Genomic DNA, 25,485 nt, shown 5'->3' with positions numbered 1-25,485 from the left:
GAAGGAAGGAAAGATCACAAGCTTTGTCACAAGTGCAATACTTTAATTTTCTGCTGCTCATTCCTGTGCAATATCCCATCTGCCCTCCCGTCATATTTCTTTTCAAGATTTTCTTATTTAATCACTAATGTACATATATTTATATTTATAGATACATATATATTCAGTCATCTTTTCTCTTTTACCATGTCTCTCTAATATTTTGCTCCTTACTATTTTTCTATTTTCTTTATTGTTTTATTTTATTTTAATATATTTTCTCCTACTGTGCATGCTGCTGAGTGACTGCTGCTCGTCAAACACATTTAATTGCAATGTTGACCCTGTGCTAACTTGCATATGACAAATAAATCTGAAAACTGAAACTAAATTAAGGAAAGAAGGATGGAAGGAAAGATCACAAGCTTTGTCACAAAGGAAAGAAGGATGGAAGGAAGGATCACAAGCTTTGTCACAAAGGAAAGAAGGATGGGAGGAAAGATCACAAGCTTTGTCACAAAGGAAAGAAGGATGGAAGGAAGGATCACAAGCTTTGTCACAAAGGAAAGAAGGATGGGAGGAAGGATCACATGCATTGTCACAAAGGAAAGAAGGATGGAAGGAAGGAAGGATCACAAGCATTGTCACAAAGGAAAGAAGGATGGAAGGAAGGATCACAAGCATTGTCACAAAGGAAAGAAGGATGGAAGGAAGGATCACATGCATTGTCACAAAGGAAAGAACGATGGAAGGCAGGATGACATGCAATGTCACAAAGGAAAGAAGGATGGAAGGAAGAATCACATGCGTTGTCACAAAGGAAAGAAGGATGGAAGGAAGGATCACATGCATTGTCACAAAGGAAAGAACGATGGAAGGCAGGATGACATGCAATGTCACAAAGGAAAGAAGGATGGAAGGAAGAATCACATGCATTGTCACAAAGGAAAGAAGGATGGAAGGAAGGATCACAAGCATTGTCACAAAGGAAAGAAGGATGGAAGGAAGGATCACAAGCATTGTCACAAAGGAAAGAAGGATGGAAGGAAGGATCACATGCATTGTCACAAAGGAAAGAACGATGGAAGGCAGGATGACATGCAGTGTCACAAAGGAAAGAAGGATGGAAGGAAGAATCACATGCATTGTCACAAAGGAAAGAAGGATGGAAGGAAGAATCACATGCATTGTCACAAAGGAAAGAAGGATGGAAGGAAGGATCACATGCATTGTCACAAAGGAAAGAACGATGGAAGGCAGGATGACATGCAATGTCACAAAGGAAAGAAGGATGGAAGGAAGAATCACATGCATTGTCACAAAGGAAAGAACGATGGAAGGCAGGATGACATGCAATGTCACAAAGGAAAGAAGGATGGAAGGAAGAATCACATGCATTGTCACAAAGGAAAGAAGGATGGAAGGAAGGATCACAAGCATTGTCACAAAGGAAAGAAGGATGGAAGGAAGGATCACATGCATTGTCACAAAGGAAAGAAGGATGGAAGGCAGGATGACATGCAATGTCACAAAGGAAAGAAGGATGGAAGGAAGGATCACATGCATTGTCACAAAGGAAAGAAGGATGGAAGGAAGGATCACAAGCTTTGTCACAAAGGAAAGAAGGATGGAAGGAAGGAAAGATCACAAGCTTTGTCACAAGTGCAATACTTTAATTTTCTGCTGCTCATTCCTGTGCAATATCCCATCTGCCCTCCCGTCATATTTCTTTTCAAGATTTTCTTATTTAATCACTAATGTACATATATTTATATTTATAGATACATATATATTCAGTCATCTTTTCTCTTTTACCATGTCTCTCTAATATTTTGCTCCTTACTATTTTTCTATTTTCTTTATTGTTTTATTTTATTTTAATATATTTTCTCCTACTGTGCATGCTGCTGAGTGACTGCTGCTCGTCAAACACATTTAATTGCAATGTTGACCCTGTGCTAACTTGCATATGACAAATAAATCTGAAAACTGAAACTAAATTAAGGAAAGAAGGATGGAAGGAAAGATCACAAGCTTTGTCACAAAGGAAAGAAGGATGGAAGGAAGGATCACAAGCTTTGTCACAAAGGAAAGAAGGATGGGAGGAAAGATCGCAAGCTTTGTCACAAAGGAAAGAAGGATGGAAGGAAGGATCACAAGCTTTGTCACAAAGGAAAGAAGGATGGGAGGAAGGATCACATGCATTGTCACAAAGGAAAGAAGGATGGAAGGAAGGAAGGATCACAAGCTTTGTCACAAAGGAAAGAAGGATGGAAGGAAGGATCACAAGCATTGTCACAAAGGAAAGAAGGATGGAAGGAAGGATCACATGCATTGTCACAAAGGAAAGAACGATGGAAGGCAGGATGACATGCAATGTCACAAAGGAAAGAAGGATGGAAGGAAGAATCACATGCGTTGTCACAAAGGAAAGAAGGATGGAAGGAAGGATCACATGCATTGTCACAAAGGAAAGAACGATGGAAGGCAGGATGACATGCAATGTCACAAAGGAAAGAAGGATGGAAGGAAGAATCACATGCATTGTCACAAAGGAAAGAAGGATGGAAGGAAGGATCACAAGCATTGTCACAAAGGAAAGAAGGATGGAAGGAAGGATCACAAGCATTGTCACAAAGGAAAGAAGGATGGAAGGAAGGATCACATGCATTGTCACAAAGGAAAGAACGATGGAAGGCAGGATGACATGCAGTGTCACAAAGGAAAGAAGGATGGAAGGAAGAATCACATGCATTGTCACAAAGGAAAGAAGGATGGAAGGAAGGATCACAAGCATTGTCACAAAGGAAAGAAGGATGGAAGGAAGGATCACAAGCTTTGTCACAAAGGAAAGAAGGATGGAAGGAAGGAAAGATCACAAGCTTTGTCACAAGTGCAATACTTTAATTTTCTGCTGCTCATTCCTGTGCAATATCCCATCTGCCCTCCCGTCATATTTCTTTTCAAGATTTTCTTATTTAATCACTAATGTACATATATTTATATTTATAGATACATATATATTCAGTCATCTTTTCTCTTTTACCATGTCTCTCTAATATTTTGCTCCTTACTATTTTTCTATTTTCTTTATTGTTTTATTTTATTTTAATATATTTTCTCCTACTGTGCATGCTGCTGAGTGACTGCTGCTCGTCAAACACATTTAATTGCAATGTTGACCCTGTGCTAACTTGCATATGACAAATAAATCTGAAAACTGAAACTAAACTAAGGAAAGAAGGATGGAAGGAAAGATCACAAGCTTTGTCACAAAGGAAAGAAGGATGGAAGGAAGGATCACAAGCTTTGTCACAAAGGAAAGAAGGATGGGAGGAAAGATCACAAGCTTTGTCACAAAGGAAAGAAGGATGGATGGAAGGATCACATGCATTGTCACAAAGGAAAGAAGGAAGGAAGGAAGGAAGGATCACAAGCATTGTCACAAAGGAAAGAAGGATGGAAGGAAGAATCACATGCATTGTCACAAAGGAAAGAAGGATGGAAGGAAGGATCACATGCATTGTCACAAAGGAAAGAACGATGGAAGGAAGGATCACATGCATTGTCACAAAGGAAAGAAGGATGGAAGGAAGGATCACATGCATTGTCACAAAGGAAAGAACGATGGAAGGCAGGATGACATGCAATGTCACAAAGGAAAGAAGGATGGAAGGAAGAATCACATGCATTGTCACAAAGGAAAGAACGATGGAAGGAAGGATCACATGCATTGTCACAAAGGAAAGAAGGATGGAAGGAAGGATCACATGCATTGTCACAAAGGAAAGAACGATGGAAGGCAGGATGACATGCAATGTCACAAAGGAAAGAAGGATGGAAGGAAGAATCACATGCATTGTCACAAAGGAAAGAAGGATGGAAGGAAGGATCACATGCATTGTCACAAAGGAAAGAAGGATGGAAGGAAGGATCACAAGCATTGTCACAAAGGAAAGAAGGATGGAAGGAAGGATCACAAGCATTGTCACAAAGGAAAGAAGGATGGAAGGAAGGATCACATGCATTGTCACAAAGGAAAGAACGATGGAAGGCAGGATGACATGCAATGTCACAAAGGAAAGAAGGATGGAAGGAAGAATCACATGCGTTGTCACAAAGGAAAGAAGGATGGAAGGAAGGATCACATGCATTGTCACAAAGGAAAGAGCGATGGAAGGCAGGATGACATGCAATGTCACAAAGGAAAGAAGGATGGAAGGAAGGAAGGATCACAAGCATTGTCACAAAGGAAAGAAGGATGGAAGGAAGGATCACAAGCTTTGTCACAAAGGAAAGAAGGATGGGAGGAAAGATCACAAGCTTTGTCACAAAGGAAAGAAGGATGGAAGGAAGGATCACATGCATTGTCACAAAGGAAAGAAGGAAGGAAGGAAGGAAGGAAGGATCACAAGCATTGTCACAAAGGAAAGAAGGATGGAAGGAAGAATCACATGCATTGTCACAAAGGAAAGAAGGATGGAAGGAAGGATCACATGCATTGTCACAAAGGAAAGAACGATGGAAGGAAGGATCACATGCATTGTCACAAAGTAAAGAAGGATGGAAGGAAGGATCACATGCATTGTCACAAAGGAAAGAACGATGGAAGGCAGGATGACATGCAATGTCACAAAGGAAAGAAGGATGGAAGGAAGAATCACATGCATTGTCACAAAGGAAAGAACGATGGAAGGAAGGATCACATGCATTGTCACAAAGGAAAGAAGGATGGAAGGAAGGATCACATGCATTGTCACAAAGGAAAGAACGATGGAAGGCAGGATGACATGCAATGTCACAAAGGAAAGAAGGATGGAAGGAAGAATCACATGCATTGTCACAAAGGAAAGAAGGATGGAAGGAAGGATCACATGCATTGTCACAAAGGAAAGAACGATGGAAGGCAGGATGACATGCAATGTCACAAAGGAAAGAAGGATGGAAGGAAGAATCACATGCATTGTCACAAAGGAAAGAAGGATGGAAAGAAGGATCACAAGCATTGTCACAAAGGAAAGAAGGATGGAAGGAAGGATCACAAGCATTGTCACAAAGGAAAGAAGGATGGAAGGAAGGATCACATGCATTGTCACAAAGGAAAGAACGATGGAAGGCAGGATGACATGCAATGTCACAAAGGAAAGAAGGATGGAAGGAAGAATCACATGCATTGTCACAAAGGAAAGAAGGATGGAAGGAAGGATCACATGCATTGTCACAAAGGAAAGAAGGATGGAAGGAAGGATCACAAGCATTGTCACAAAGGAAAGAAGGATGGAAGGAAGGATCACAAGCATTGTCACAAAGGAAAGAAGGATGGAAGGAAGGATCACATGCATTGTCACAAAGGAAAGAACGATGGAAGGCAGGATGACATGCAATGTCACAAAGGAAAGAAGGATGGAAGGAAGAATCACATGCGTTGTCACAAAGGAAAGAAGGATGGAAGGAAGGATCACATGCATTGTCACAAAGGAAAGAACGATGGAAGGCAGGATGACATGCAGTGTCACAAAGGAAAGAAGGATGGAAGGAAGAATCACATGCATTGTCACAAAGGAAAGAAGGATGGAAGGAAGGATCACAAGCATTGTCACAAAGGAAAGAAGGATGGAAGGAAGGATCACATGCATTGTCACAAAGGAAAGAACGATGGAAGGCAGGATGACATGCATTGTCACAAAGGAAAGAAGGATGGAAGGATGGATCACAAGCTTTGTCACAAAGGAAAGAAGGATGGAAGGAAGGAAAGATCACAAGCTTTGTCACAAGTGCAATACTTTAATTTTCTGCTGCTCATTCCTGTGCAATATCCCATCTGCCCTCCCGTCATATTTCTTTTCAAGATTTTCTTATTTAATCACTAATGTACATATATTTATATTTATAGATACATATATATTCAGTCATCTTTTCTCTTTTACCATGTCTCTCTAATATTTTGCTCCTTACTATTTTTCTATTTTCTTTATTGTTTTATTTTATTTTAATATATTTTCTCCTACTGTGCATGCTGCTGAGTGACTGCTGCTCGTCAAACACATTTAATTGCAATGTTGACCCTGTGCTAACTTGCATATGACAAATAAATCTGAAAACTGAAACTAAACTAAGGAAAGAAGGATGGAAGGAAAGATCACAAGCTTTGTCACAAAGGAAAGAAGGATGGAAGGAAGGATCACAAGCTTTGTCACAAAGGAAAGAAGGATGGGAGGAAAGATCACAAGCTTTGTCACAAAGGAAAGAAGGATGGATGGAAGGATCACATGCATTGTCACAAAGGAAAGAAGGAAGGAAGGAAGGAAGGATCACAAGCATTGTCACAAAGGAAAGAAGGATGGAAGGAAGGATCACATGCATTGTCACAAAGGAAAGAACGATGGAAGGCAGGATGACATGCAATGTCACAAAGGAAAGAAGGATGGAAGGAAGAATCACATGCATTGTCACAAAGGAAAGAAGGATGGAAGGAAGGATCACATGCATTGTCACAAAGGAAAGAACGATGGAAGGCAGGATGACATGCAATGTCACAAAGGAAAGAAGGATGGAAGGAAGAATCACATGCATTGTCACAAAGGAAAGAAGGATGGAAGGAAGGATCACATGCATTGTCACAAAGGAAAGAAGGATGGAAGGAAGGATCACATGCATTGTCACAAAGGAAAGAACGATGGAAGGCAGGATGACATGCAATGTCACAAAGGAAAGAAGGATGGAAGGAAGAATCACATGCATTGTCACAAAGGAAAGAAGGATGGAAGGAAGGATCACATGCATTGTCACAAAGGAAAGAACGATGGAAGGCAGGATGACATGCAATGTCACAAAGGAAAGAAGGATGGAAGGAAGAATCACATGCATTGTCACAAAGGAAAGAAGGATGGAAGGAAGGATCACAAGCATTGTCACAAAGGAAAGAAGGATGGAAGGAAGGATCACAAGCATTGTCACAAAGGAAAGAAGGATGGAAGGAAGGATCACATGCATTGTCACAAAGGAAAGAAGGATGGAAGGCAGGATGACATGCAATGTCACAAAGGAAAGAAGGATGGAAGGAAGAATCACATGCATTGTCTTTTTTTTTTTTTTTTTTTTCTAAATGACATCAGAAACAGCAGTATGCGACATTACGTGATGGCAGAGCTTCAGTTCATCCTTTGTCTTTTTTGTTGTTTTTTTTTTTTTTTAATAAATAGGACAGGGGGAATGAATGAGAGAGAGAGGGGGAGAGAAAGAAAGAAAACCAAAGGGGAGAAGAGACGGTGAGAAGGGGGGGGAAGAGAGACAAAAAAAAAAAAAAACTCCTGGGTCACCTGTATGGAGAAAAAAAAACAAACAAACAAACAAACAAAAACAAACAGAGGAGACAGCAAACAACAAAGAGCAACATAATAATAGAGAAAACAAAGCACCATCACAATAAACTAGCTAGTCATAGATATCAGTATTTACTAAGTAATAAACGATATTGTGCAGCACGCAAGATAGACAGCGCACAGTGTGCTTTGAGGCAGCAGCCAAGAAAGCTTTAGTCCGCGTCTGTGAATACCCATGTGTGCATACCTGTGTGGATCAGCATGCTTGCATTCCAAAGGTTTCTCCATGTAATGATCTGCTAGGGAGTGTGGGGGGGCCACAGCCCCGTCCTCCAGGGTGTGAAGCGGGTATGGAGGAGATCAAAACTCCAGACATCCAGAGGCCCCCAGAACACAAGAGACCATGGAAGACCAACAGAGGGGCAGCCGCGCCACTGTCCCAGTAAGAGCTGAGGAGAGTCCCAGATGAGGGCTCGCCCAGCAGCCGCGGAGCAGAAGTCAGGGGGAGTTGCAGTGACGCGCCCGTGAGCTCCGCCGGCCCCCAGCTGCGCCTGAGTGACCGAGCCCTAGGCCGAGAGGCCGGGGGCACCCCACCTCCAAAGGGGCCCGAGCGAGCCCCAGGCCCCAGGCCCCGACAAGCGGCCGCCAAGGAGTGAGCCGGTGTGTACCCGGACGCCCACCCCCAGACACAAAGAACCACCAACACACCGACACCTGAGGGAGTCCGCCACCGGCAGGGAAAGTGGTGGTGGGTGGAGATAGGCCTCCAAACCTTGGAGGGCCTGAGGTGTCCCCAGAGAGGTGGCGTCTGATACCCAACCTGACATATAGACACAGACATACAGGCACACACAGACACAAACATCCATTCCCACCCTCATGCTCTCATATGCACTCACTCCACACTCAACCAACGTGGAGACAGACATAAAGAGACGCTGTACACACAATCACACTCCCCAAGCGTACTCTACAAACCGGGTCTAGGTACCCTTGCCCCTGGAGGGGGGAATTGCACCCAGACCCAGGTGGTGTTACCCTTTTCCCTGCGGTGGGGAGAGGCAGACCACCCCGACTCCGCAGCAGCAGGGAGGCCCCACACCCCAGACCGCAGTCGGACGGCCAACTCCTCCTACTAGCCCTCCCGCTCCAGCAGGCCGCAGAGAATGGGGGTGGGAGAAGACTCCAAACCTCCCTCCACCCGCTCATTGTAGTGTTGATGCATATGTGTTCTAAGGTGCAATTAAAACCCAGGAGGGCATGGAGCTACCTGCCAAGGAGCAGCAGGTAAGCGCATAGTCCCTCCTGCTAACCCTCAATGACTAAGTGTATTTAAAATTGAGAGGTGGGCAACGACGTCAGGGGTGAGGTATACACCCTGATGGTGATTTGGACTCCGTGATTGTGCCCACCCCCAAGATCCTATATGTATGTGTAATGAGAGTGTGAATAATGTGAATGTCTAAGTTGTGGGATAAAATTGAGGCAGAGGCAGCCAGAAGGGGACGGGGGGGGGGGGGGGGGGGGGTAGCCTCCTCTGCACCCTGGTGACATACCCCCACTCCAAGGCCCTGCATGTGTGGGTGGTTGTGGAGGAGCGGGAAGAGGGAGGCAGCTGGAGATGGGGAGGGAAGGAAGGGAGGGGCAGGTAACCCCTCCCTGGGGCCAGCTCCCCCGCTGACCCCAGTAGGCACTCCCACCCTCCGCGACCCGCCAGGGAAGGGGGGCCCAGGCCCATCAGACCGGGGCCCAGTGCAGTAGCGCCCCCCGGCTCCACAGAGCCCTGGACAGTCCACCCAACCCCACCACAGAGAAAACTGCACCCACCCCACCAACCACACATCTTCCAGACTACATAAGACGGTAAACGCCCAGGCTGAGATCTTCCTCCACCTCTCCTGTATCTCCCCCTCCTGCAGAGAGTTCCTGAGAGAAGAAAGCTCCTGCAAGATGTGACCATCCCCCCCACCAGTTGAAGAGCCCCCCAGGCGGCTCGATGCACCGGCGGCACCCTGCTCCAGGGCCGGGCCCCCATGCACCCACCCGCCCACAACCCCGGCAACACACCAACCAGGACCCGAGCCCCCGAGGCCCGGCCCGGGCCCCAGCCCAGAGACGGAGCGCCCCCAGAACCTCACGCCCATCCCGGACCCACCCAGGGGCAGCCAGGTTGCCAGGTCAGTAACCCGCGTCCGTCAGCACAGACCCTCCCCTAGCCCCGCTGCACGCAGCCGCGAGGAAACAGTCACCTGAGAGCCAACAGAGCCCTCAACCGGACGTGACCGCTACCCCGGGTTGAGCCCCCCAAGGAAGATGCCTCCGGGGAACCCCCCGACGCCCTAAGCCTGTCCCTACCCCCTCACCAATCACAACAGTGAAGGCGGGACCAAACTATGACCCCCCACCCCCACTAGGTGATGGAGCTGATAAAAGGGGCCCAGAGCAATTGATCTAATGTGGTGGCAGAGGCTGTGTCAAGACTAATGTAATCTAATAGATAATTTCTATATTGGTTAGAATTAAGATTATTTTTATTTTTCCAGTTCATGAGGACTGTTTTCTTGGCTATGCATAGGGCAGTGAAGATCATATGGGCTATATTCTTTTCTGAAGTGACATTATCTAAGCTGCCCAGTAAACACACTAAGGGGGAGGTTGGAATGTTACATTTCAGACATTTTGATAAGTCTTCACATATCTCGCGCCAAAACTTTTGCACTGGTGGACAGAACCAAAGAGCGTGGATGTAATTGTCTGGTGTATTGCCTTGACAGTGTGAGCAGTTGTTGGAAGATGTAAAGCCCATCTTGAACATCCGATGACCTGTATAGTGCACTCTATGAAGTATTTTGTATTGTATTAATTGCAGACTGGGATTTTTAATTAATTTAAAAGTTTTTAAGCAAATCTGAGACCAGAAGTTTTGGTCTAGGTTGACTGATAAATCTGCTTCCCACTTTGCAGTAGGAAGGGATATTGATTCATCTAATTTAGAAAGTGTTCTGTATATTTTAGATAATAATTTGGGGGATTTAAGAGTAAGAAAATGTGCCGCACTTAGTGGTGTTTGTAATTCAACTTGACTGAGGTTAAATTTCTTTTTTACTATGGATTTAATTTGTTGATATTCTAAAAACCTTGTCTTGTTGATCCCATATTGTTCAACTAGTCTGTCAAATGGAATAAATTCTGTTCCCTCTAATATATGTTCTAAGTATTTAATTCCTTTACAACTCCATTCTGGGAAATTAATCATATTATTGTTTTGTAATATGTCAGGGTTATTCCAGATAGGTGTACGTTTGCATGGGATTAATGAAGACTCCGTTATTTTTAGAAACTCCCACCATGCTGTTAGAGAAAAGCTGATGTTGATACTTTTAAAGCATTCATGTCTTTTGATGTTTGAGCTAATAAATGGTAGGTCTGAAATCTCTAGATCCTTGCATAGTGCCTGTTCAACATCTAGCCAGGGCTCAACTAAGAAGGTATGTTTTAACCATTCTGAGATGAACTGAAGCCTGTTGGCTAAGAAGTATTGGTGAAAATTAGGCAGATCTAATCCTCCTCTATCCTTGGTTCTTTGTAGCGTTTTTAAGCTAATACGCGGGGGTTTATCTTTCCAAAGGAATTTGGAAATATATGAATCCAGAGATCTGAACCAATCTTGTGATGGTTTGTTAGGGATCATCAAAAATAAGTAATTTATTTTTGGCAAGATCATCATTTTTATAGTGGCGACCCTTCCCATGAGTGATATGGGTAAAGATTTCCATCTAGTCAGATCGCCTTCTACTTTCTTTAGAAGTGGGATGTGGTTTAGTTTAGTTAAGTCTGAAAGCTTAGGAGAGATATTAATACCTAAATATTTAATATTTCCGGATTGCAGTGGGGCAGAGGAAGAATTATGGAAGGAGCAGTTAATGGGGAGAACTGTAGATTTTGGCCAGTTAATTGAATAATCTGAAACTCTTGAAAACCAGTTTATTAAAGTAATTACCTCAGAGAGGTTGGTTTGTGTGTTTTGCAGAAAAAGCAACACATCATCCGCATAGAGACTGATTTTATGTTCTATGTTCTTACATTTTATGCCCTTAATTGTTGTAGCCTGTCTAAATGCTGCTGCATATGACAAATAAATAAATCTGAAAACTAAAACTAAACAAAGGAAAGAAGGATGGAAGGAAAGATCACAAGCATTGTCACAAAAGAAAGAAGGATGGAAGGAAGGATCACAAGCTTTGTCACAAAGGAAAGAAGGATGGAAGGAAGGATCACATGCATTGTCACAAAGGAAAGAAGGATGGAAGGAAGGATCACATGCATTGTCACAAAGGAAAGAAGGATGGAAGGAAAGATCACAAGCATTGTCACAAAGGAAAGAAGGATGGAAGGAAGGATCACAAGCTTTGTCACAAAGGAAAGAAGGATGGAAGGAAGGATCACATGCATTGTCACAAAGGAAAGAAGGATGGAAGGAAGGATCACATGCATTGTCACAAAGGAAAGAAGGATGGAAGGAAGGATCACAAGCATTGTCACAAAGGAAAGAAGGATGGAAGGAAGGATCACAAGCATTGTCACAAAGGAAAGAAGGATGGAAGGAAGGATCACAAGCTTTGTCACAAAGGAAAGAAGGATGGAAGGAAGGAAAGATCACAAGCTTTGTCACAAGTGCAATACTTTAATTTTCTGCTGCTCATTCCTGTGCAATATCCCATCTGCCCTCCCGTCATATTTCTTTTCAAGATTTTCTTATTTAATCACTAATGTACATATATTTATATTTATAGATACATATATATTCAGTCATCTTTTCTCTTTTACCATGTCTCTCTAATATTTTGCTCCTTACTATTTTTCTATTTTCTTTATTGTTTTATTTTATTTTAATATATTTTCTCCTACTGTGCATGCTGCTGAGTGACTGCTGCTCATCAAACACATTTAATTGCAATGTTGACCCTCTGCTAACTTGCATATGACAAATAAATCTGAAAACTGAAACTAAACTAAGGAAAGAAGGATGGAAGGAAAGATCACAAGCTTTGTCACAAAGGAAAGAAGGATGGAAGGAAGGATCACAAGCATTGTCACAAAGGAAAGAAGGATGGGAGGAAAGATCACAAGCTTTGTCACAAAGGAAAGAAGGAAGGATGGAAGGATCACATGCATTGTCACAAAGGAAAGAAGGATGGAAGGAAGGATCACAAGCATTGTCACAAAGGAAAGAAGGATGGAAGGAAGGATCACAAGCATTGTCACAAAGGAAAGAAGGATGGAAGGAAGGAAGGATCACAAGCATTGTCACAAAGGAAAGAAGGATGGAAGGAAGGATCACAAGCATTGTCACAAAGGAAAGAAGGATGGAAGGAAGGATCACATGCATTGTCACAAAGGAAAGAACGATGGAAGGCAGGATGACATGCAATGTCACAAAGAAAAGAAGGATGGAAGGCAGGATGACATGCAATGTCACAAAGGAAAGAAGGATGGAAGGAAGGATCACATGCATTGTCACAAAGGAAAGAAGGATGGAAGGCAGGATGACATGCAATGTCACAAAGGAAAGAAGGATGGAAGGAAGAATCACATGCATTGTCACAAAGGAAAGAAGGATGGAAGGAAGGATCACATGCATTGTCACAAAGGAAAGAAGGATGGAAGGATGGATCACAAGCTTTGTCACAAAGGAAAGAAGGATGGAAGGAAGGATCACAAGCTTTGTCACAAAGGAAAGAAGGATGGAAGGAAGGATCACATGCAATGTCACAAAGGAAAGAAGGATGGAAGGAAGGAAGGAAGGAAGGAAGGATCACAAGCTTTGTCACAAAGGAAAGAAGGATGGAAGGAAGGAAGGAAGGATCACAAGCTTTGTCACAAAGGAAAGAAGGATGGAAGGAAGGAATGATCACAAGCTTTGTCACAAGTGCAATACTTTAATTTTCTGCTGCTCATTCCTGTGCAATATCCCATCTGCCCTCCCGTCATATTTCTTTCCAAGATTTTCTTATTTAATCACATATATTTATATTTATAGATACATATATATTCAGTCATCTTTTCTCTTTTACCATGTCTCTCTAATATTTTGCTCCTTGCTATTTTTCTATTTTCTTTATTATTTTATTTTATTTTAATATATTTTCTCCTACTGTGCATGCTGCTGAGTGACTGCTGCTCGTCAAACACATTTAATTGCAATGTTGACCCTGTGCTAACTTGCATATGACAAATAAATCTGAAAACTGAAACTAAACTAAGGAAAGAAGGATGGAAGGAAAGATCACAAGCTTTGTCACAAAGGAAAGAAGGATGGAAGGAAGGATCACAAGCTTTGTCACAAAGGAAAGAAGGATGGGAGGAAGGATCACATGCATTGTCACAAAGGAAAGAAGGATGGAAGGAAGGATCACAAGCATTGTCACAAATGAAAGAAGGATGGAAGGAAGGATCACAAGCATTGTCACAAAGGAAAGAAGGATGGAAGGAAGGATCACATGCATTGTCACAAAGGAAGGAAGGAGGGAAGGATCACATGCATTGTTACAAAGGAAAGAAGGATGGAAGGAAGAATCACATGCATTGTCACAAAGGAAAGAAGGATGGAAGGAAGGATCACATGCATTGTCACAAAGGAAAGAACGATGGAAGGCAGGATGACATGCAATGTCACAAAGGAAAGAAGGATGGAAGGAAGAATCACATGCATTGTCACAAAGGAAAGAAGGATGGAAGGAAGGATCACAAGCATTGTCACAAAGGAAAGAAGGATGGAAGGAAGGATCACAAGCATTGTCACAAAGGAAAGAAGGATGGAAGGAAGGATCACATGCATTGTCATAAAGGAAAGAACGATGGAAGGCAGGATGACATGCATTGTCACAAAGGAAAGAAGGATGGAAGGATGGATCACAAGCTTTGTCACAAAGGAAAGAAGGATGGAAGGAAGGATCACAAGCTTTGTCACAAAGGAAAGAAGGATGGAAGGAAGGATCACATGCATTGTCACAAAGGAAAGAAGGATGGAAGGATGGATCACAAGCTTTGTCACAAAGGAAAGAAGGATGGAAGGAAGGATCACAAGCTTTGTCACAAAGGAAAGAAGGATGGAAGGAAGGATCACAAGCTTTGTCACAAAGGAAAGAAGGATGGAAGGAAGGATCACAAGCATTGTCACAAAGGAAAGAAGGATGGAAGGAAGAATCACATGCATTGTCACAAAGGAAAGAAGGATGGAAGGAAGGATCACATGCATTGTCACAAAGGAAAGAAGGATGGAAGGAAGGATCACATGCATTGTCACAAAGGAAAGAAGGATGGAAGGAAGGATCACAAGCATTGTCACAAAGGAAAGAAGGATGGAAGGAAGGATCACAAGCATTGTCACAAAGGAAAGAAGGATGGAAGGAAGGATCACAAGCTTTGTCACAAAGGAAAGAAGGATGGAAGGAAGGAAAGATCACAAGCTTTGTCACAAGTGCAATACTTTAATTTTCTGCTGCTCATTCCTGTGCAATATCCCATCTGCCCTCCCGTCATATTTCTTTTCAAGATTTTCTTATTTAATCACTAATGTACATATATTTATATTTATAGATACATATATATTCAGTCATCTTTTCTCTTTTACCATGTCTCTCTAATATTTTGCTCCTTGCTATTTTTCTATTTTCTTTATTATTTTATTTTATTTTAATATATTTTCTCCTACTGTGCATGCTGCTGAGTGACTGCTGCTCGTCAAACACATTTAATTGCAATGTTGACCCTGTGCTAACTTGCATATGACAAATAAATCTGAAAACTGAAACTAAACTAAGGAAAGAAGGATGGAAGGAAAGATCACAAGCTTTGTCACAAAGGAAAGAAGGATGGAAGGAAGGATCACAAGCTTTGTCACAAAGGAAAGAAGGATGGGAGGAAGGATCACATGCATTGTCACAAAGGAAAGAAGGATGGAAGGAAGGAAGGATCACAAGCATTGTCACAAATGAAAGAAGGATGGAAGGAAGGATCACAAGCATTGTCACAAAGGAAAGAAGGATGGAAGGAAGGATCACATGCATTGTCACAAAGGAAGGAAGGAGGGAAGGATCACATGCATTGTTACAAAGGAAAGAAGGATGGAAGGAAGAATCACATGCATTGTCACAAAGGAAAGAAGGATGGAAGGAAGGATCACATGCATTGTCACAAAGGAAAGAACGATGGAAGGCAGGATGACATGCAATGTCACAAAGGAAAGAAGGATGGAAGGAAGAATCACATGCATTGTCACAAAGGAAAGAAGGATGGAAGGAAGGATCACAAGCATTGTCACAAAGGAAAGAAGGATGGAAGGAAGGATCACAAGCATTGTCACAAAGGAAAGAAGGATGGAAGGAAGGATCACATGCATTGTCATAAAGGAAAGAACGATGGAAGGCAGGATGACATGCAATGTCACAAAGGAAAGAAGGATGGAAGGAAGAATCAGATGCATTGTCACAAAGGAAAGAATGATGGAAGGCAGGATGACATGCAATGTCACAAAGGAAAGAAGGATGGAAGGAAGAATCACATGCATTGTCACAAAGGAAAGAAGGATGGAAGGAAGGATCACATGCATTGTCACAAAGGAAAGAAGGATGGAAGGAAGGATCACAAGCATTGTCACAAAGGAAAGAAGGATGGAAGGAAGGATCACATGCATTGTCACAAAGGAAAGAACGATGGAAGGCAGGATGACATGCAATGTCACAAAGGAAAGAAGGATGGAAGGAAGAATCACATGCATTGTCACAAAGGAAAGAAGGATGGAAGGCAGGATGACATGCAATGTCACAAAGGAAAGAAGGATGGAAGGAAGAATCACATGCATTGTCACAAAGGAAAGAAGGATGGAAGGATGGATCACAAGCTTTGTCACAAAGGAAAGAAGGATGGAAGGAAGGATCACAAGCTTTGTCACAAAGGAAAGAAGGATGGAAGGAAGGATCACATGCATTGTCACAAAGGAAAGAAGGATGGAAGGATGGATCACAAGCTTTGTCACAAAGGAAAGAAGGATGGAAGGAAGGATCACAAGCTTTGTCACAAAGGAAAGAAGGATGGAAGGAAGGATCACAAGCTTTGTCACAAAGGAAAGAAGGATGGAAGGAAGGATCACAAGCATTGTCACAAAGGAAAGTAGGATGGAAGGAAGAATCACATGCATTGTCACAAAGGAAAGAAGGATGGAAGGAAGGATCACATGCATTGTCACAAAGGAAAGAAGGATGGAAGGAAGGATCACATGCATTGTCACAAAGGAAAGAAGGATGGAAGGAAGGATCACAAGCATTGTCACAAAGGAAAGAAGGATGGAAGGAAGGATCACAAGCATTGTCACAAAGGAAAGAAGGATGGAAGGAAGGATCACAAGCTTTGTCACAAAGGAAAGAAGGATGGAAGGAAGGAAAGATCACAAGCATTGTCACAAGTGCAATACTTTAATTTTCTGCTGCTCATTCCTGTGCAATATCCCATCTGCCCTCCCGTCATATTCCTTTTCAAGATTTTCTTATTTAATCACTAATGTACATATATTTATATTTATAGATACATATATATTCAGTCATCTTTTCTCTTTTACCATGTCTCTCTAATATTTTGCTCCTTACTATTTTTCTATTTTCTTTATTGTTTTATTTTATTTTAATATATTTTCTCCTACTGTGCATGCTGCTGAGTGACTGCTGCTCGTCAAACACATTTAATTGCAATGTTGACCCTGTGCTAACTTGCATATGACAAATAAATCTGAAAACTGAAACTAAACTAAGGAAAGAAGTATGGAAGGAAAGATCACAAGCTTTGTCACAAAGGAAAGAAGGATGGAAGGAAGGATCACAAGCTTTGTCACAAAGGAAAGAAGGATGGGAGGAAAGATCACAAGCTTTGTCACAAAAGAAAGAAGGATGGATGGAAGGATCACATGCATTGTCACAAAGGAAAGAAGGATGGAAGGAAGGAAGGATCACAAGCATTGTCACAAAGGAAAGAAGGATGGAAGGAAGAATCACATGCATTGTCACAAAGGAAAGAAGGATGGAAGGAAGGATCACATGCATTGTCACAAAGGAAAGAACGATGGAAGGCAGGATGACATGCAATGTCACAAAGGAAAGAAGGATGGAAGGAAGAATCACATGCATTGTCACAAAGGAAAGAAGGATGGAAGGAAGGATCACATGCATTGTCACAAAGGAAAGAACGATGGAAGGCAGGATGACATGCAATGTCACAAAGGAAAGAAGGATGGAAGGAAGAATCACATGCATTGTCACAAAGGAAAGAAGGATGGAAGGAAGGATCACAAGCATTGTCACAAAGGAAAGAAGGATGGAAGGAAGGATCACAAGCATTGTCACAAAGGAAAGAAGGATGGAAGGAAGGATCACATGCATTGTCACAAAGGAAAGAACGATGGAAGGCAGGATGACATGCAATGTCACAAAGGAAAGAAGGATGGAAGGAAGAATCACATGCATTGTCACAAAGGAAAGAAGGATGGAAGGAAGGATCACATGCATTGTCACAAAGGAAAGAAGGATGGAAGGAAGGATCACAAGCATTGTCACAAAGGAAAGAAGGATGGAAGGAAGGATCACATGCATTGTCACAAAGGAAAGAACGATGGAAGGCAGGATGACATGCAATGTCACAAAGGAAAGAAGGATGGAAGGAAGAATCACATGCATTGTCACAAAGGAAAGAAGGATGGAAGGAAGGATCACATGCATTGTCACAAAGGAAAGAAGGATGGAAGGATGGATGACATGCAATGTCACAAAGGAAAGAAGGATGGAAGGAAGAATTACATGCATTGTCACAAAGGAAAGAAGGATGGAAGGAAGGATCACATGCATTGTCACAAAGGAAAGAAGGATGGAAGGATGGATCACAAGCTTTGTCACAAAGGAAAGAAGGATGGAAGGAAGGATCACAAGCTTTGTCACAAAGGAAAGAAGGATCGAAGGAAGGATCACATGCAATGTCACAAAGGAAAGAAGGATGGAAGGAAGGAAGGAAGGATCACAAGCTTTGTCACAAAGGAAAGAAGGATGGAAGGAAGGAAGGATGGATCACAAGCTTTGTCACAAAGGAAAGAAGGATGGAAGGAAGGAAAGATCACAAGCTTTGTCACAAAGGAAAGAAGGATGGAAGGAAGGATCACAAGCTTTGTCACAAAGGAAAGAAGGATGGAAGGAAGGAAAGATCACAAGCTTTGTCACAAGTGCAATACTTTAATTTTCTGCTGCTCATTCCTGTGCAATATCCCATCTGCCCTCCCGTCATATTTCTTTTCAAGATTTTCTTATTTAATCACTAATGTACATATATTTATATTTATAGATACATATATATTCAGTCATCTTTTCTCTTTTACCATGTCTCTCTAATATTTTGCTCCTTGCTATTTTTCTAATTTCTTTATTATTTTATTTTATTTTAATATATTTTCTCCTACTGTGCATGCTGCTGAGTGACTGCTGCTCGTCAAACACATTTAATTGCAATGTTGACCCTGTGCTAACTTGCATATGACAAATAAATCTGAAAACTAAAACTAAACAAAGGAAAGAAGGATGGAAGGAAAGATCACAAGCATTGTCACAAAGGAAAGAAGGATGGAAGGAAGGATCACAAGCTTTGTCACAAAGGAAAGAAGGATGGAAGGAAGGATCACATGCATTGTCACAAAGGAAAGAAGGATGGAAGGAAGGATCACATGCATTGTCACAAAGGAAAGAAGGATGGAAGGAAAGATCACAAGCATTGTCACAAAGGAAAGAAGGATGGAAGGAAGGATCACAAGCTTTGTCACAAAGGAAAGAAGGATGGAAGGAAGGATCACATGCATTGTCACAAAGGAAAGAAGGATGGAAGGAAGGATCACATGCATTGTTACAAAGGAAAGAAGGATGGAAGGAAGGATCACAAGCATTGTCACAAAGGAAAGAAGGATGGAAGGAAGGATCACAAGCTTTGTCACAAAGGAAAGAAGGAGGGAAGGATCACATGCATTGTTACAAAGGAAAGAAGGATGGAAGGAAGGATCACAAGCATTGTCACAAAGGAAAGAAGGATGGAAGGAAGGAAAGATCACAAGCATTGTCACAAGTGCAATACTTTAATTTTCTGCTGCTCATTCCTGTGCAATATCCCATCTGCCCTCCCGTCATATTTCTTTTCAAGATTTTCTTATTTAATCACTAATGTACATATATTTATATTTATAGATACATATATATTCAGTCATCTTTTCTCTTTTACCATGTCTCTCTAATATTTTGCTCCTTGCTATTTTTCTATTTTCTTTATTATTTTATTTTATTTTAATATATTTTCTCCTACTGTGCATGCTGCTGAGTGACTGCTGCTCGTCAAACATGTTGGTCAGTCACAGGAGCTCGTTCAGTGAGAGACTGAGATTACCGAAAAGCACCACTGAACGACACAGGAAATCATTCCTGCCTGTGGCCATCTCCCTGTACAACGCATCCACTTAACACACTGTTTGCTGCTACAACTACACATGTTTCTTTTCCAAATATTTATTTATAAGTGACTTATGTATGTATGTATGTATATATATGTATATATTGTACTATTCTTAGTTAGCGTATTGTCTGTCTTGTCTTAATGTTGGTTTAAAATGGAGCACTGTAACAAAAAATAATTTCCCCCAGGGATCAATAAAGTATTCTGATTCTGATTCTGATTCTGATTCAAACACATTTAATTGCAATGTTGACCCTGTGCTAACTTGCATATGACAAATAAATCTGAAAACTAAAACCAAGAGCACCTGGCTGCAGCCACTGTCCACTGTGGAGCTCCACAGTAACCGGAAACACGTGACCTCCACAGTAACCGGAAACACGTGACCTCCACACTAGCCGTAAACACGTAACTTCGGTTAAATCGACTTTGACAGCGAAAACTAAATTGCGTTTTTGTTACTATAAAATGGTTTTAAGTGGGTTTTTTTTTTTAACACTCTGGGTTTGTTCAAAAAAAATTCACCATCCCCTAAATTGTTCGTGGCCAAAAGTGACACTTGCTGTTTCGCTGATTTATTATTATTTTTACAGTACATCGTGTTGTGCGTTCTGATTGCTGTAGACCATTGTCAATCAATCTAGTCCAGTGTCTCCTGTACAGGAGCGGTCCCTAATAGGCCCACAGACCGGTCCCGGTCCGTGAGTCCTTTGGTACCGTTCCGCGAGGGTTGATCCTCCGGTGTGAAATGTATGGTTGTAGTTGTGTGTCTTATTTTGAAAGAACTATTTACGCGTTACCATAGCGACCAGAGAGCGTTAAGAAGCAGAGAGGAGGATGTCACTGTCATTGTTGTTGGCGCACAGCTCAAGTCACGTTTATTATTATATTTACAAAATACCACAGTTTCTTTTTTTTATTCTTTTGTTGTATTTATCCGCGACACCTTAAAGGTAGTTCCCTGAAAATATTGTCTGACATTAAAGTGGTCTGTGGTGCAAAAAAGGTTGGGGACTCCCGCTGTACAGTACAGAATGCGTTTAGCTTGTCGAATTTACATAAATCTTCGATCGCTAGCAGTGTAACTCTGAAGTGCTGTACTGTACGTTTGGAAGTTTTCTCCCAAACAAACACAACAATGCCGACGAAACGTTTTGCACCCTCAAATGCACCTTTAGGTTTCATTCCATAATACTGGACTTGTGTTTCTACAAAGGTTTGAACTCTAAGAGTGTTTAAACAAAGAGAAAAGTGTGAAAATGTTCATTCCTGTCTGAGAAAAGTGTATAAAGCATGTAGTGAGGGGTTTTACAGTCTTAACATCTGTAATAATTGTAAAAAATAAAGTTGGCTATGGATTTCACCTACCGCGGGTTATTTTTTGAACGTAACACCAGCGATAAACGAGGCACCGCTGTATTATTAATAGTAGTGTCTGGGACATATAATTGATTAACATCAACATTGATTATTATGCACTATTATTTTTGTTCAAGGAGAGCCAAAAATATACAACTCTCTCTCAGCTTGTTTGTTGCCAAAAATGGCCACTTTTTGTGTATGTTCACAAAATGCTATAAAATGTATATTTCTTAAAACATTTATCTACTTTTACCGACGTGACTCTTTAAAATAGCACCAGTCCTTTTCATCAAAATCAAAATTGTATCTAAATGTTTTACTCTTTATAGCCAGTTAGGTTATATATTACCATTAACTTTTCTGGTAAAACGGTGATAAAGTCCTAATGTTTTCATGAAACTTCCTTTTTTTCCCCATCTGAGCATCGGGGAAAAGGCCGTCTTGCAATTGTTGAGGTCACTAGTGTGTGCCCCATTTCTTCCAGGATCACTCTCTTTATAGGTTTTAGTGGACTCCTAGTACTGCGAAGTGGTTTCATGGTACAAAGGGATTGTATTCCAAGATCTGGGAGACTGTAGAAATGAGCAGTGATGCCCTTCCTACCATCTTTCCAGAAAAATAAGTGATCTGTAAGCTGTTAGGCTGACTTACAGCAGCAGCACTTTCTGCACCTGCATAAACTCCAGGACACATTTACTAACGGTGTTTGTTGCTGTATGTGCAGCTTTGAATTTTTTAATAATATATATTTTGTTAATATTTTGGCTATGGTGTCTTGTTATGAAATGTAAAAGAGTAAAAGTGTTTTTAGCAGGTGCTTCAAAGCTAAGTTTGACTGGGAAACTCAAAGCTCAATTGGCTGTATCAACAGAAATTCACTGCAGCCTATGTAATATTTCATGCGTCATAATTTATTCTACTCTATCTTGCAAATACATATTTGTGTGGCAATGTCATGCACAACACACATAACTATTAGATCCTTAAGATCAAACCCGTGTCATTGTTTTGGTCCACTGCAGTGCAGTAGTCAAAAAAAAGAATAAGTGAAGTGTCCACAGATAGCCAGGATAGAGCCCAGAGTGTTAATGTTTAAAATGTATAAAAATATTATTGATTACAATTCTTTACTGTTAATATCAACAATAAGCTTTTTATTTTTTAAATTACAAGTTTAAAAAAATGCTGTTACATTTACATTTAATGCTGTTTCACTGTAATCATTTATTATAAGTATGGACACAGAATCAAGTGAACAACATTTTGAAATAAGTTTAATTGGAATTTTGTACTATGCAAAAACAAAACAACAACAACAACAACAACATATTAAACAAACACAGCCAGTGCCTTCATTTGTCCATTACATGTCAAACATAGCACTGACCCTTAGCCCCTGATCATCAGCACATGCTTTCAAAAAGAGCTCCATGTCCTTTGCAAACTGAAAAACAAAGAGGAACAAGTCCCTTGCTCCAGTGTCTTCTTCCTCTGACATGTCTCTTAAGACCCTCTGCTGGTCCCCTTGATTTAAGGACAGATATTTGGGCATTGTTACATGTGCCTTATTTTGGACAGCCCACTGCACAGCAGGACGCAGATCTTCAACAACTGCTGGCTCCTGTGTCAGGCAAATGGGGATGAAAACATAGTTATTTCTCTGTTGCAGAACAGTTTTTTAACAGTTATTCAAATGTCACTAACCATGTAATTACACTACTGTTTAAAGTGAATACTGACCTGACTGACTTCCTGGAACTTGCGCTTTTTCAGTCTGAAAATGGGCACGTGTTGTCCTTCAAGCACAGCTTTGGCTTCCTCTCTCCAGTGTGCAAATAGCTTGCCAGAGCTACGAAGAGTAAGGCCACAGTGAGGGCATGTCATTTTCATGGACTTTCCATCAGCTACAGTTTTATTGAACACAGAGGGTAGAGCTTATGAATGTTCTAACAAAGACTCAGAAAATGGTTCAGATACCGAAGACAAAACCTTGGGGGGGGGGAGACGGGTCTCCTCGAAGAGTTCAGCGGGGAGCAGTCCTGATAATGGTGGCTGACTTGGCATTGAAGAATGCTGACAAGACAATAAATGCCTTGCCATATCCCCACGCCGTATGATTGTAATCTTACAGACAGGGCAGTGAAAGTGTCCTGTTGTCCTACAAGGCTGCCTGCACCGGCATATCATTTTATCTGTAAGAGAAAAAAACAAACAAACAAACAGATGTAATTTAAATGTAGTTGTATAGAATGCAATCAATTTGTCTAACAATCAGATTGTACATGTTAACAAAAACATCCAAGCCAACCTCAATAATGAAAGCAAAATGGTATGGATCACAAAAGTTATGTCAAGAAAAGTGGTGAAAAGTAAATAAAAATATATTTTATAAAAACACTATTTTTGTTGCAGATGAATGCACTGAACTGTACAATATCAACAGCAACTTTTAAGTCAACAAAGATACTGCAGAAGTGCTTAAAAAAGTGCATATTTATAACTATAAAGTATATTTAATACAAACATACCTTTTAAAGGCAAAGCATTTTTTATATGCACACTTAGATGCTCCTCAATCTTTGCCCTGACAGTAGGGCTGAAAGTGGGGCACAGAGGGCAGTGAAAGAGTCCTCTGCAACACGTGTTGCATTCCTGCAATTCTGGCTTTAAGCCTGAATTCCAGATTGATGTGTGCATCTAAAACACAGAGAGAAACAGATAAACACCATATACACATTTAAGTTAAGGTTTTAGCAGAAATAACAATTTACACTTGGCATGTAATAGATTTGGGAAGAAAATTCTTGAAAAAAAAACCCCAAATATTTTAAAAGACACTTTAATCTGTGAGATATGTTTCTATTGACATATAACAGTCAATTGAACAGAGGCTAACTAAATTCTGGGCAATAAAAAAGCTGTACAGAAAAGAATGACGAATAGAAGTATTGATAAATATATAAATCTGTTTGTGACGAAATTTGCAGTGTTGACGCTAACCAAAGGTGTCACAAGTACACACGTTCCTTACTACAGTTTAGATACCTCTGTTTAGAAAGCACTGGCTCGACTTTTTAGTCAAGTCGAAGTAAGAAGTACAGGGTCTAAAATATAATTTATGTACAAAATTTTGAAGTAATCTTGCGTCCAAAGCACGCGTGCTGATTTACAAATGTACGGATTACAAAGTACAGATACGCGTGCTAAAATGTGAGAAGTAGAAGTATAAAGAAGTATACAGTAGGCACAAAAAAGTACAGCAGTAAAGTAAAGATACCAGAAAATTCTACTTAAGTACAGTATTGAAGTATTCGTTATTTTGCATCTCTGACGCCAACAATAAATCATACTCTAATGCAAAATGTGGTTTTTGCTTCTTCTCGCCCACAGAAGCCGTTAATCCAGCTCTCTTACTAAAACCAGGCCCAGGAAAAAGCATATCTGTGTGTTTCTCTGCCATGGAGCACGATGAAAAAACATTAAAATAAGGAGGAATGTTGTTGTAACGCAAAAAAAGTGGCAACATGATCATTGTAAGAAAACTAGACGATTCCTAGAATTATGAAATCACTAACGGCAAATTTATATAAGAAAGACTTAACTAACCTTTGCGATCAACTTGCAAGACTTCCACGGTATCCATGCGTGTTTACGGCTACTGTGGAGGTCACGTGCTTCCGGCTACTGTGGAGGTCAGGTGCTTCCGGCTACTGTGGAGCTCCACAGTGGCTGCAGCCAGACCCTTCTCACTAAAACTAAACAAAGGAAAGAAGGATGGAAGGAAGGATCACATGCATTGTCACCAAGGAAAGAAGGATGGAAGGAAGGATCACAAGCATTGTCACAAAGGAAAGAAGGATGGAAGGAAGGATCACAAACTTTGTCACAAAGGAAAGAAGGATGGAAGGAAGGATGACATGCATTGTCACAAAGGAAAGAAGGATGGAAGGAAGGATGACATGCATTGTCACAAAGGAAAGAAGGATGGAAGGAAGGATCACAAGCATTGTCACAAAGGAAAGAAGGATGGAAGGAAGGATCACAAACTTTGTCACAAAGGAAAGAAGGATGGAAGGAAGGATGACATGCATTGTCACAAAGGAAAGAAGGATGGAAGGAAGGATGACATGCATTGTCACAAAGGAAAGAAGGATGGAAGGAAGGATGACATGCATTGTCACAAAGGAAAGAAGGATGGAAGGAAGGATGACATGCATTGTCACAAAGGAAAGAAGGATGGAAGGAAGGATGACATGCATTGTCACAAAGGAAAGAAGGATGGAAGGAAGGATCA

The 25,485-nt window shown here is 41.1% G+C and overlaps 1 long non-coding RNA gene across 1 annotated transcript; it reads right to left on the bottom strand.

Moving 5' to 3' along the window:
- Positions 1 to 22,432: 22,432 nt before the first annotated feature.
- Positions 22,433 to 23,192, bottom strand: LOC309704618. Its single transcript, XR_014276317.1, has 3 exons — positions 23,169 to 23,192; positions 22,932 to 23,040; positions 22,433 to 22,812 (listed from the first exon to the last, which is right to left on the bottom strand). It is a non-coding gene; the product is annotated as an uncharacterized lncRNA (long non-coding RNA).
- Between the last annotated feature and the right edge of the window lie 2,293 nt (positions 23,193 to 25,485).

This window comes from Aulonocara stuartgranti, assembly GCF_965226115.1.
Source record: "Aulonocara stuartgranti genome assembly, chromosome: 4".
Classification (NCBI taxonomy): Eukaryota; Metazoa; Chordata; class Actinopteri; order Cichliformes; family Cichlidae; genus Aulonocara; species Aulonocara stuartgranti.
Note: the sequence above shows the minus strand (reverse complement) of the source record. Positions and strands in the feature narration are given on the sequence as shown.